General features: G+C 42.2%; 1 protein-coding gene across 3 annotated transcripts in view; it reads right to left on the minus strand.

Annotated features, from left to right (window-relative positions):
* Chn1 (chimerin 1) overlaps window positions 1-12377 on the minus strand; it is a 166712-nt gene that overhangs the window by 132946 nt on the left and 21389 nt on the right. The gene's annotated exons all lie outside the window — the stretch shown is intronic.

Here is a 12377-nt window from a genome sequence, read left to right on the forward strand (position 1 = left end):
AAGATAGAGGGTTATAATTAAAGAATGTGATTTTTAAATATACTGCAGAATAAAATGTGTTAACATGAGAAGATCTGTATAATTCTATACACTAATCGTTTTTGAAATACCAAGTATACAATAATATAGCACCATATATGGGTAAAAGATATAGTTAAATACAAGGTTCACTAATGAATTTTAATATTAACAGACGAAATGTTCACTGATACTATTTCAGGGTCTACAATCATTTTCATGATTTACTCGCTAGAAGCTGGGGAGATAATCAATTGGTAAAATGCTTGCCACATAAGCGTGAGGACCTAAGTTTGATCAAAGCACCCCCACAAAATGTCTGGCAAGGCTGTGCATGTCTGTAATGCCAGTGTTGAGGAGGCAGAGACAGAAGATCAATGGGGCTTGCTGGCCTGAAAATATAGTCAGATCAGTGAGCTTCAGTGTTGGTGAGAAACTCCCGTTCAAAACACTAAAGTGACAGAGACTGAGGAAGCCACCCAACATGTATACTCAGCCATACACTACATGTACAAACACGTACACATATATACACATATGAAAATAAAATACTACTCATCAAATTTTAGGGTAGCATCAAAGAAAATCAGCAACTATCTAAAAAGACTATTAAAATACTTCGTTTTCATTTTTTCAACTACGTGCCTATCTGAAGACAGTTTCTTCATTACTCAAAATCATAGTCCTAAAGACAGGTGAGATATTTAATCTCCAATTCTCTACAATCAGACATAACCAACAAACAAAACTCTTTTCTTATTACTTTATTAAATGTTTTCTCATATTATTTATTCTAGCATGTAATAGCCTTGTTAACATTACCTTTAAATTAACTGCTAATTTTGTTATTTTTCAATTTTAATTTTAAATACAGTGAATATTGTTAACCCAAAACACAGCTTTTATCTCAAAGGGAGTAAGAGATTGTTTATTCTGTAACCAAACTTGGTGACCAAATTTGATTTATTTTAGCCCAAGTCTGTTCCAACATGAAAGCAGCTTCATGCAGTTTCTATAGTAAGAGCCAAAGCAGCCGTAAATCAAGACGCTTTTAAAACAACAAGTTGGGATCACTGATCAGCAGCCAGGTGGTTCAGCAATGTGGGGAGACCTCAGCTACAGGCCTCAGATGCTCAACTCTTCTGCCTTCTGACTGGTGGAAGTAGGCTTTGTTAATACACTGTAAAAGGTTTTGTGGGTTTTATCTGCAGGATGTTAGTTAGGTTGGCTTGCCTCTAGTTATAGGTTGTTAGTTAGGTCTGACACATAGAGGGATTAGAAAACCCCTAGGAACAGCCCAAGATAAACTGTAGCTGGGCTCTGAGAAGGAACCGTCCCACCCTCTCCTCACCACTCAAGCTCTAACAGTCAGTCAGCTTTTGTATACACAGCTTTTTTCCCCAGAGATCCTCATTCACAATATATAAACATGTAATGCACCCCACAACCAAAACAATCTATGGGGCTCTCAGTAATAGCGACTAGGTGAACGGGCTGAAATTAGTTTGAGTGTCTAAAAACAAGTTAAAGCAATAGCTAGTCCACGGTACTAGATTTGTACACCTTATAATTCACCAGGTTTTGTTAAATGCTTTTAAACTTATTTTGTTAATAACTCAAAACAACCTTGAGAAATAGGTATAATTCATATGCCTTTTAAAAATTAGAAAACCAGTAACAGAGACCAAGGCATAAACACAGTTAAACACGCTCAGCAGAGTCAGTCCTTAACCCAGATCATACTCTTTCACTGCACATGCTCATAGCTGTGACTGGTAACAGGGATGCTTATGGTCAAGGCAAGAGTGAGAGCCAGGAAGCTCATCTACAAGTGTTGACTCAGTCAGAGAGAACCAAATTACTTGAGAATGGAGAGGAGGCACGCTAAGGAAGGTCACATGAATAAAAGGCCTGTAAACTGCTCAAAGACAGGCTCTGCTGGTATTTGAGGGGATCCTTCAAATGCGGGCCCAAGAGTCCAACACTAAGCTAAATAATGTATACAAATAGCCAGTGTGGAAGGCTAGCAAGGGGATGTCTCTTACAGCCAGGTTCATTCACACTGTTGGCACATTCTTGCCATTGCTGGCTTCCTTATAGTACATCCTTCACTGTAAGTCTTGGGATGTTCCCTGGTTGTCATGTTCAGAGAGAATGATCATATCTTAAATCCATTAAGGCTGAAGCGCTAACTCTCAGGCCTACATCATGCTTATCTCTTGAAGTGACACTATCCTGACTGGGCTCAGTGACAGGAAGGGCACATGTCTGTATTCATAAAGGAGTCCTATTAAGGTCAAGAACAGCAACCTCTTCCAAATTCAAATTTTCTTAAGCTAAAAATCCTGCTGGAATATGCAGATAAACTCTGCATAATCCTGCATTTCTGCTTCCTGTGATATTAACTATGAATCATTTTTGTTGAGGATGGTTTCTTTTGAAAAAGGAACCTAATATATAGGGGTGGGAGGAAGAAGTGGGTGGCAGAGCGGCACTCATGATTTTTGCAATGTGGCATTCACACCAGCTGTGGAGGTTGGTACAGAAGGTAAAGTGAGGCCTCAGACTGTTGTCCGTGTGTTGGGAAGGAGGGAGAAAGCCATAAGTCAAGCTATCAGAGTTCATATGCATCCATGCAATGTGTTATCAAGTGAGGGATGGACTACATAACTGTACAAGAAAGAAAGATAGAAAACTGACTCTGCATGCATTAGGGAGACAGGAATGGAAAATCCATCCTGCCCAAAATCTCCAGCACATAAGAAAGGAGCTCACAAGCTTCTCTGAAGACTAATGGCACTCTCTTTCCCCAGTATCTCATTTCATGACAGCAATTCTATAGCAAACTAGCCATTCTCACAGCTTCATTCACGTCCAGATCACCCTAACACTATTGTTGCCTTGAATCTCTAAGTTCATCAGATCCCAATCTTCTACCTGCAGTTTCTGTAGTAACTGAGGGTGAAAAAGAGAATGCTCAATCCAATGACTGTGCTCTCTGGTATTTCCCAGTCAAGTGGGCTGCCAACAACCCTCCTACCTCCTAGGTCCTGGCGCGTGCTGCCTAAACCCCTCTGCCAGCTGAACTACATCCCTAGTCCTGCGCTCCATCTCTGTGCTCTTTTCAGTGTTCCACGTGTGTCCTGCAAGAGAGCTGTGGTGACCTGTGGTGACCTGTGGTGACCTGTGGCACTTAATGCCTGCATCACACTCCTGTGTGCTGCCTATGACCTTGCAAAGGCTTGCATCCCTGCTGTTCTGCACACCGTATGTGAAAGCATGGGCCTCTGTACAAGCCAGGACCTAGACTTATCAGCTGAACCACAGTGGCTCATACCTATAATCCCAGTACTCAGGAAGGTGGAAGCAGGAGAATCAGAAGTTCAATGTCATTCTCAGCTACAAAGCATGTTCAAAGCCAGCCTAGGCTAGAGACTCTCTGTCTTAAATTTTTTTAAGATTTTTTTTTAAGTAAAGAGTACTTGAGAGCTTCCCATTTGGAGTTTAAATGGAAGAGTTTTCCTGAAAGCTAATATGAATTTCTGATAGGCAGACCATAATGACCTGTCTCACTTTGAGGGGCTGGTTTTGACAGTACGGTAGTGATCAACAACATGGGATGCAGGCTTATGGAAATCTGCCTGTAAAAATCAGTATTTTATTTTGGTTAAGGACGAAGAATGTTTGCTGCTGTATTACTATTTTCCCTGAGATAGCTAATATTAAAGAAAATTTCAGGAAAATACACAGAGATGTCAGTAGAGAGGTTTCCATACAGTCTTCAGAACATCGGTGATGCAAGATCAAAGGTGTGACAAAAGAAAGCTCCTTCCTGTCACTCTGCAACAAAAAGTTCCTAAGCATTTCCTGCATGACAAACATCAAGAGCCTGACCCAAGTGAATGTAACAAATGCATGTGCAGGTGCAAAACATACATACTGCACATACAAATACATGCATATAAGACAATTACAAAGCACAATGTGGATATAGGTATTGGTTAAAACCATGTAAAGCAATCATGACTCAAACAGGACAAGAGATCTCTTACATGAACACGGTTAAAAGTTAATGAATTTCTACCAACTAACAGAAAGAAGAGACAAGTCAACAGAATATCCACAAGACATCATACATGAAAGAACTTTCTGAGAGATCTTTATTTAAGCAATCATTGTTTTCACATTTCTACCACAGGCCTCATGTTTGAAATGTGTTCCAGAAAAATGGACAGGCAAATCATTACCAATTCTTAAATATCTAAATATCCTTTGTTTAATTTGAAATTCAAATTAAAACATCTTAATAAACAATATTGCTATACTAGAAGCAGATTGAGTGACTTATGTCAGGCAGCTATGAAGAAGCATTTGGTCTAAAACACTGTCTGCAAGCTTTACTGCATTAACATCGTTAGGATGCCCTCCAAAATGTAGAATTCTAGGATCTGGAACAAAAGAGCATTGCCACTGCAAAGGGAAAAAGGAGTATGTGATTGAAGAGGTAAAGGCAGGCAGATCTCTGAGGAGAACCTGAGTTTAACACCAGTCTGGTCTACAGAGTGAGTTCCAGGACAGCCAGAGTTACAGATAGAAACTCTGTCTTAGAAAAAAAAAATGTGATTCAAACCAACATCAAGCACAGAAAAATAACTGCAATGGAAAAAATATTTTCATTGCTTTTATATTCTGCAAGAGATGAATATATCATTAATGGCTTTAAATTCCTGTGATATAACAAAATAAATGATTCTTTAATAGTTCATAACTGACCATCAAATCAAAGCAGGGGCCACAGAACTTTCTCAGGGAACAACCTAGAGTGTGCTCACTCAGAAACAAGCCAGAACTTACAATTCTAGTCTTAACCTACTTTTACACTTTATGTGCAGTTTGTTCAAAAGTAATTATCCACTATGTATTTCTCTGAGTGTTTGTTGCATTTATTTTTTGACGTTGAGAAGTAAACACGACTCCTTACAGTTGATGGCACTGGACCAAGCAAAAAGAGGTGTAAAGAGGGCAGCCAGGGTTTTGCCACAGGCCACAGAATTTAGGGAAAGCCCATATAAAATTTTTAAGATAATGATAATCAGAAATTAGAGGACATGAACAAAATGTATCTGAGTAGGAAGCAAAAGATTGTAGCACATACCCAAAAGCCCAGTTAGAGAAGTAGTTGTTTAATATTTTACAAATGTCAAAAAGATACACAAAAAAATCCATCTAAGTTATTTAAAATCCACTTGTTCTCAAATGCAGACTACAAACCTAAACACAAAAATAAAGTCAAAAAATTTTATAGTTAAAAAGTTTGCAACCCACACCTAGAAGTTTCTTTGACTCTGAAAAATACTTAAAAAAAAAAAAAAACAACTGGAAATGGATACAGTTGAAAGCATACTTTTTTATTTTATCAATGAAAAATTAGCCAAGTCACTTCATAAATAAAAAATCACCATCTTAGTACTCAACTATGGCAGTGAGTAAACAAGCCCTGGATGCTGGCAAACAGCCCCACATTTGTTCCCATACTGCATTCTTCTGACCATAATTTCTCTAGCACCTACTTCAGAAATGAAATGCTGAAATGCAATGTTAACATGAAGTCAACAAAAATTAAAATTTAAAAAGATGTTTTACACAGGCAGAGGGTGTGAACAGAACACCAATGGTTTATGCTCTAAGATCAAGAATTGACAAATGGGACCTCATAAAATTGCAAAGCTTCTGTAAGGCAAAGGACACTATCATTAGGACAAAATGGCAACCAACAGTTTGGGAAAAGTTCTTTACCAATCCTACATCCCAGAGAGGGCTAATATCCAATATATACAAAGAACTCAAAAAGTTAAGACTCCAGAGAACAAAATAATCCTATTAAAAAATGGTACAGAGCTAAACAAAAAATTCTCAACTGAGAAGTATCAAATGGCTGAGAAGTACCTAAAGAAATATTCAACATCCTTAGTCATCAGGGAAATGCAAATCAAAACAACCCTGAGAATCCACCTCATACCAGTCAGAATGGCTAAATTCAAAAACTCAGGTGACAACAGATGCTGGGGAGGATGTGGAGAAAGAGGAACACTCCTCCATTGTTGGTGGCATTGCAAGGTGGTACAACCACTCTAGAAAGCAGTCTGGAGGTTCCTCAGAAAATAGTGCTACCTGAGGACCCAGCTATACCTCTCCTGGGCATATACCCAAAAGATGCTTCAACATAACAAGGACACATGCTCCACTATGTTCATAGCAGCCTTATTCATAATAGCCAGAAGCTGGAAAGAACCCAGATGTCCCTCAACAAAGGAATGGATACAGAAAATGTGGTGCATTTACAAAATGGAGTACTATTCAGCTATTAAAAACGACTTCATGAAATTCTTAGGCAAATGGATGGAACTAGAAAATATCATCCTGAGTGAGGTAACCCAATCACAAAAGAACACACATGGTATGCACTCACTGATTAAGTGGTTATTAGCCCAAAAGCTCAAGATACAATTCACAGAACACATGAAGTTCAAATGTGGATGCTTTAGTCCTTCTTAGAAGGGAGAACAAAATACTCACAGGAGGAAATACAGGGACAAAGAGTGGAGCAAAGACCGAAGAAAAGGCCATCCAGAGACTGCCCCACCTGGTGTCCATCCCAGATGCAGCCACCAAACCCAGTCACTATTGCTGATGCCAAGAAGTGCTTGCTGACAGGAGCCTGATATGGGTGTCTCCTGAGAGGCTCTGCCAGAGCCCTACTGATACAGATGAGGATGCTTGCAACTAACCATTGGACTGAGCATGGGGACCCCATTGGAGGGGTTAAAGAAAGGACTGAAGTAGGAGAAGGAGTTTGCAACCCTATAGGGAGAATAACAATAGCAACCAACCACACCCCCCCCCACCCAGAGCTCTCAGGGACTAAACCACCAACCAAAGAGTAGCCATAGAGGGACCCATGGCTCCAGCCACATATGTAGCAGAGGATGGCATTGTCCTGCATCAATAAGAGGAGAAGCACTTGGTCCTGTGAAAGCTCATTTCCCAGTGAATGCCAGGGTGATGAGGTGGAGGGGGAGCATCCTCACAGAAGAAGGGAGAGGGGGTGTGGGAGAGGGGGGGGAAACTGAGAAAGGGGATAACATTTGAAATGTAAATACATAAAATATCCAATTTAAAAAGATGTTTTACAAGCTTTTAAAAGGAGATCTAGGGAGGTGGCGGTGGCGCACTCTTTAATCCCAGCACTCGGGAGGCAGAGGCAGCTAGATCAGAGTTCAAGGCCAGACTGGTCTACAAAGCAAGTCCAGGACAGCCAGGGCTACACAGTAAAAGGAGATCTAGTGCAAAATGACAGGATGTCAGTAACTAATCTGAAAGGACACTGAGCCCTTGACACAAAAAAGGCCAAGCTAACAAAGGAATGCTTTCCATGTGCAGCCTGCCCACAGAGCAGTCAGTGCGCCAGCTTAGCAAGGACATGTAACAATTGTTCTAAGAAGAAAGCTGTATGATTCTTTCTTCCAGTATAATAGACTCTTCACAAACCTTCCCAAGAAGGGTGGGAAATGAGCACTTGCCAACCTCCAAAGTATTTGGTTAAGGGCTTAAACTTAGACATTCAAAAATCTGACTCAATCTGCAACCACAACAAAATTTGTTTTACTGCTCTTATTCTATGGCCTTGCATTTGCAGCTTGACTCCCTTATGAAGAGGCCAAGAAAAATTCAGAATGTCCCCATGAAGCAATGATCCAGCAATATAATATACTAAATGTACTTCCCATTTTAGCCTCTTTGAGCACAATGCTACTCCCAATGAAACTGTTGGTAGAATTTTACAGAGCAGCCAACAGCATAAATTCCTCTACCGATCTCAACGTGAGTCAGCATCATTCCCTCCACACAGAATATTAATGTAAATAGTAGAGATAAAACAGCATCAACTAGGGGTTGGGGATTTAGCTCAGTGGTAGAGCGCTTGCTTAGCAAGCTCAAGGCCCTGGGTTCAGTACTCAGCTCCGAAAAAAACAAACAAACAAACAAACAAACAAACAAAAAACCAGCATCAACTAAATGTTACACAGACAGGGTAAGAAGAAGCCTGAAGTAATTCACATTACAATCCGTACATTCCCGCTGACGTCACTATTGCTCTACTCAGCAATAGTGGAGCATTCAGAATTAGAATTAGGAATTGATAGCGCGGCGGCCAGCGGGCTGGCGCCGTACTGCGCATGCACGGGCCTTGTCGGCGGGACATTTTGGAGGGTTTGGCGGGTTACTGAAAGATGACATTCGTGAGAGAGTGACTAAGAAGTGAGGGGGCAGGAGCGGATGGCATGTGGTTCTATTCAGAGACGTGTTGGGGTGTCTGTGCTGTATGCACTACGCATCTATGGTTCCAGGAACCCACCATGGGTCTTGAAACACATCCCAGAGAATAAGAAGCCACTATCATAATGATATATGTATTTGGTACTTGTCCCTGGTTTCTGTCACAGAACTCCTGACCTCTTGTGATTTCCTGAGTCACGTGGCTCCAAACTGATCTCTCCATTCAATGACCAGCCAGCATGGAATCTTTGGATGAAGAGAAGAGGCACCATTATCCCCACATCAGAGCTAAGAAGCAGAGGCAAAGAGATTCAGGGTGACTTCTGTTTGATTCCTTCCTGTCAGATCCTCTTATCATTGGGTTGTTGTGACCTAACTACAATACAAATTCATTACTTGGGTGATAGCTGGTGACAGGGTGACCTGCTAAGTAGCCCTTACTCACTACTGGGTAAGATGGTCCACACCATGCATTGCTTTGAGCACTAGTGAAAGTGCCCAAATCCTGGGCAGATTCTACTGAGAGAATTGGTGGTAAAGGGCCGGCAAGGTGGCTCAGTGGGTAGGGTGCTTGATTGTAAGCCTGATGACCTGAGTTCGATCCCTGGATCCCACGTGATATAAAGAGAGAACCAATACCTTCGAGTTATATCCTTTTCCCCACACACTCGCACATCCCCTCCCCCAATAAATAAAAAAAAAACCATCAAAATGTACATAGAACAAAAGGGTAAGTTGGTGTCTTAACTTATCGTGCATTTCCTAAAATCCTTTGGAAGAAACGTTCTGTGTATGTTTCAGAAACTTTTTCAAAGGCTTGAGGGTGGAGCTTGGCTGGAAGAATCCTGCCCTCACATACAACCAGGTTATGGGTTTGGTCCCCGGTACCACATAAACTGTGCAGGGTGGCAGAATCCAGTTATTCCAACACTTGGGAGAGGGATGCTGGATGATCATCAATCCCAACGTTATCTTGATGTAGGTAGAAAGTTTCAGGCTGGTCTGGGTTACATGAGCCTAAAACAGTGGTGATGATGATGATGATGATGATGATGATGATGATGATGATGATAAAATCAACAAATATTAAACCAAAGAAGCTACATAAAAAGGAGGAAGTGTAGAAAGAAAGTCAGTTGTCTGCCATTAATCATCTTTAAAGGACTGGTCTGGTAACTTAGTATCCTACAGACAGAGCCCCAGAGTGGCAGGGCAGCCTGACATGTGGTACCATGTAGGTAGAAGGTTCTTACACAAGGCCCTCAGAGGTAGTTCTTTTCTAAGACCCTGGGGATCACCACACCTTTGAGGGTGGTTGCTTGTAAACCTAGCAGGCTGCCAAGGGCCCCCTCTGAGTATATCTAGTCAAGTAAGGGGCAGGATGATAGCACGGGCTATCAGTCTCACTTCCATGGTGAGGGACAGGGCTGCAGGTCTCACTGCTATGCTGAAGCCATTGACAGAAGTACCCGATGGAGGGAAAAGTTTATTTTACCTTGGATCATATTTGCTATGCAGATCATTGTGATGGGGAAGGTATGGACGTAGGAGCTAAGGTGTCAGTCATGTGTCTATAGTCAGGTCAGCAAACAGGAAGAGGGGGAAGGTCAGGGATCAGGGAAGAAAGAGGGAAGAGGAGTAGAAAGAGGGAGAGAGGGGAGAAGACAGAGAGATGAGGGGCAGTTCACTGCCTCCTTTTAGTTCTGTTAGGACCCCAGCCCATGGGATTGTGATTTCCACATTAAGGGTATGTCATCTCAGTTAAATCTCTCAGGAAACACCCCTACAGACACGCCCACTGATATGGCTCCTAGGTGACTGCAAATCTGGTTGAGATGACATTCACAATGAGCCATCGAAAAGACTCAGTGGGATTATTGATACCCAGCATGGCAAGCAGACTGTGGCTGGCCGGTTTTGCCAGTGGGCTGTCATAGGCTTTGAATACCCAAGTGTCACCTGGGACAACACGTGGGATGAATTGGCATGAAGACATTCTTTTCCACTCCCATTGCTTAATCGCTGATCCATTGCTGTGAAGAGACACCATGACCAAGGCAACTCTTACAGAAGGAAGCGCTTAATCGGGGGCTTTCTTAGAATTTTATAGACTTAGTCCATTATCATCATGGCAGGAGCATGGCAGCACACAAGCAGACATGGCGCTGGAGATGTAGCTGAGAGGACAACCTCATCCACAGGCAGAGGAGAGAGAGAGAGAGGGGGGGGGGGGGAGACAGAGACAGAGACAGAGAGACAGAGACAGAGAGACAGAGAGAGACAGACAGAGAGAGAGAGAGAGAGGGAGAGACAGAGACAGAGACAGAGAGACAGAGAGAGAGAGACAGAGAGAGAGAGAGAGAGGCCCCAGTGACAGGCTTTCTCCAACGAGGCCGTACCTTCTAATCTTCATCCTTTCAAATAGTTCTACTACTTCCTGGAGACTAAGCATTCAAATAAATGAGCCTATGGGGGTCATTCTTATTCAAACCACCATACCAATCATGTGTCCTCTGTCCCCATACGTCCTCTCAGAGCAAACCAAACCAAGGCAAACCAAACCAAGGCAAATCAAACCATGACCACATCCCTCCCAGCTGTAAACCCACTTGTCACTCTGTCACTTGTCTATTTAGCTGCTCCAGCAGCACTCCAGGGATGCGCCAAGAGGACTTTTAAAAATAAAATATCAATCAGTAGCATCCAGACAATGAAGCAACCTGAAGCGGATCCGAGAGATCCAGAAGCCTGCAGGGGTCTAGGGTCTTGATCTTCTCAGGCCTGGTGTGAGGTAGTGTGTGGAGAGAGAGAACACCAGGCTATACGGTGTGCAAAGGTGATCTCTGTCATTTGCAAATGTATCCTTACAAGTTCCTAGCACAGTGCCAGGCACACAACCTCTGCTCAGAAAGCCATTACTGAACAAACGAGGACTTGGCATGGAGTCAGCTGAGACTCCATGAACATTTGAGACTGACTGAATATTTGAGAATACCTGGTCTGGCTTAGCTATGGAGCCCAGCAGTGTAAACAGCCAATGAACTCATAAACAAAACTTGGAATTCATAAAGCATGCCGTGAAGGTCCCTAAACCAGGCAGAACACAGTTACAGGTAGAGCACCGGCAAGTATTTAGATCTGACCAGCAGCCTCACCAGTTCCCTTGGGCCCAAGAGCATGTCTAAGGAAACCAGAACTGAGAGCCGCAGGGTTGTGGTCCAGTGGAGCTCAGAGTAGGTCCTGGGGGAGGTTTGTGCTCACACTCAAATGGCCTCCAGTTCGGAGAACAGCTGTTGTGTTCAGGTCCAAGGGAAAAAAATGCTAATCCATATGTCCTTGGTGTGTCCCAATTAGAAGTGTCCAGATGATCGATCGGACAGTCCCCAGCCAGCTCTGGAGCGTGGCCATACTGCTGAAGGTTGGTTCAATGTTCAGCAGCATGTGCCCAGCTCCTTCTCTCTCCATTGTTCATCAAGGGAATATTTGATAAACAGCTTTGTTGTTTCTGCTGCGGGTTGGGGGGTAACTGAGTAAAATGTGTTCTGAAGGACTCAAAAGGAAACACAAATCTAACCGGAAAAGCCCCCTTCACGAATTGTTACATTTAATGTATTGTTATGTTAACAATGAGGAAAAGCCACAGCACTACTGGGATGAGGGCTCCCAACAGACGATGATGACGATGACGATGATGACAATGACGATGACGATGATGATGATGACAACGAAGACAATGGTGATGACAATGATAATGATGATAATGATAATGATGATGACAGTGATGATGATGATGATGACAACGAAGATTATAATGATGATGACGACAACGATGATGACAATGAAGACGATACTGATGACAATGACAATGATGATAATGATACGATGACAGTGTTGATGAGGATGACAATGATGACAATGAATGATGATGTCATGACAATGACGATGATGACAATGAAGATTATGACAATGATGATGACGATGACAATGATGATGTCAATGAATAATGATGACGACGACAATGA

The sequence above is a fragment of the Rattus norvegicus genome, chromosome 3 (assembly GCF_036323735.1).
Source record: "Rattus norvegicus strain BN/NHsdMcwi chromosome 3, GRCr8, whole genome shotgun sequence".
Taxonomy (NCBI): Eukaryota; Metazoa; Chordata; class Mammalia; order Rodentia; family Muridae; genus Rattus; species Rattus norvegicus.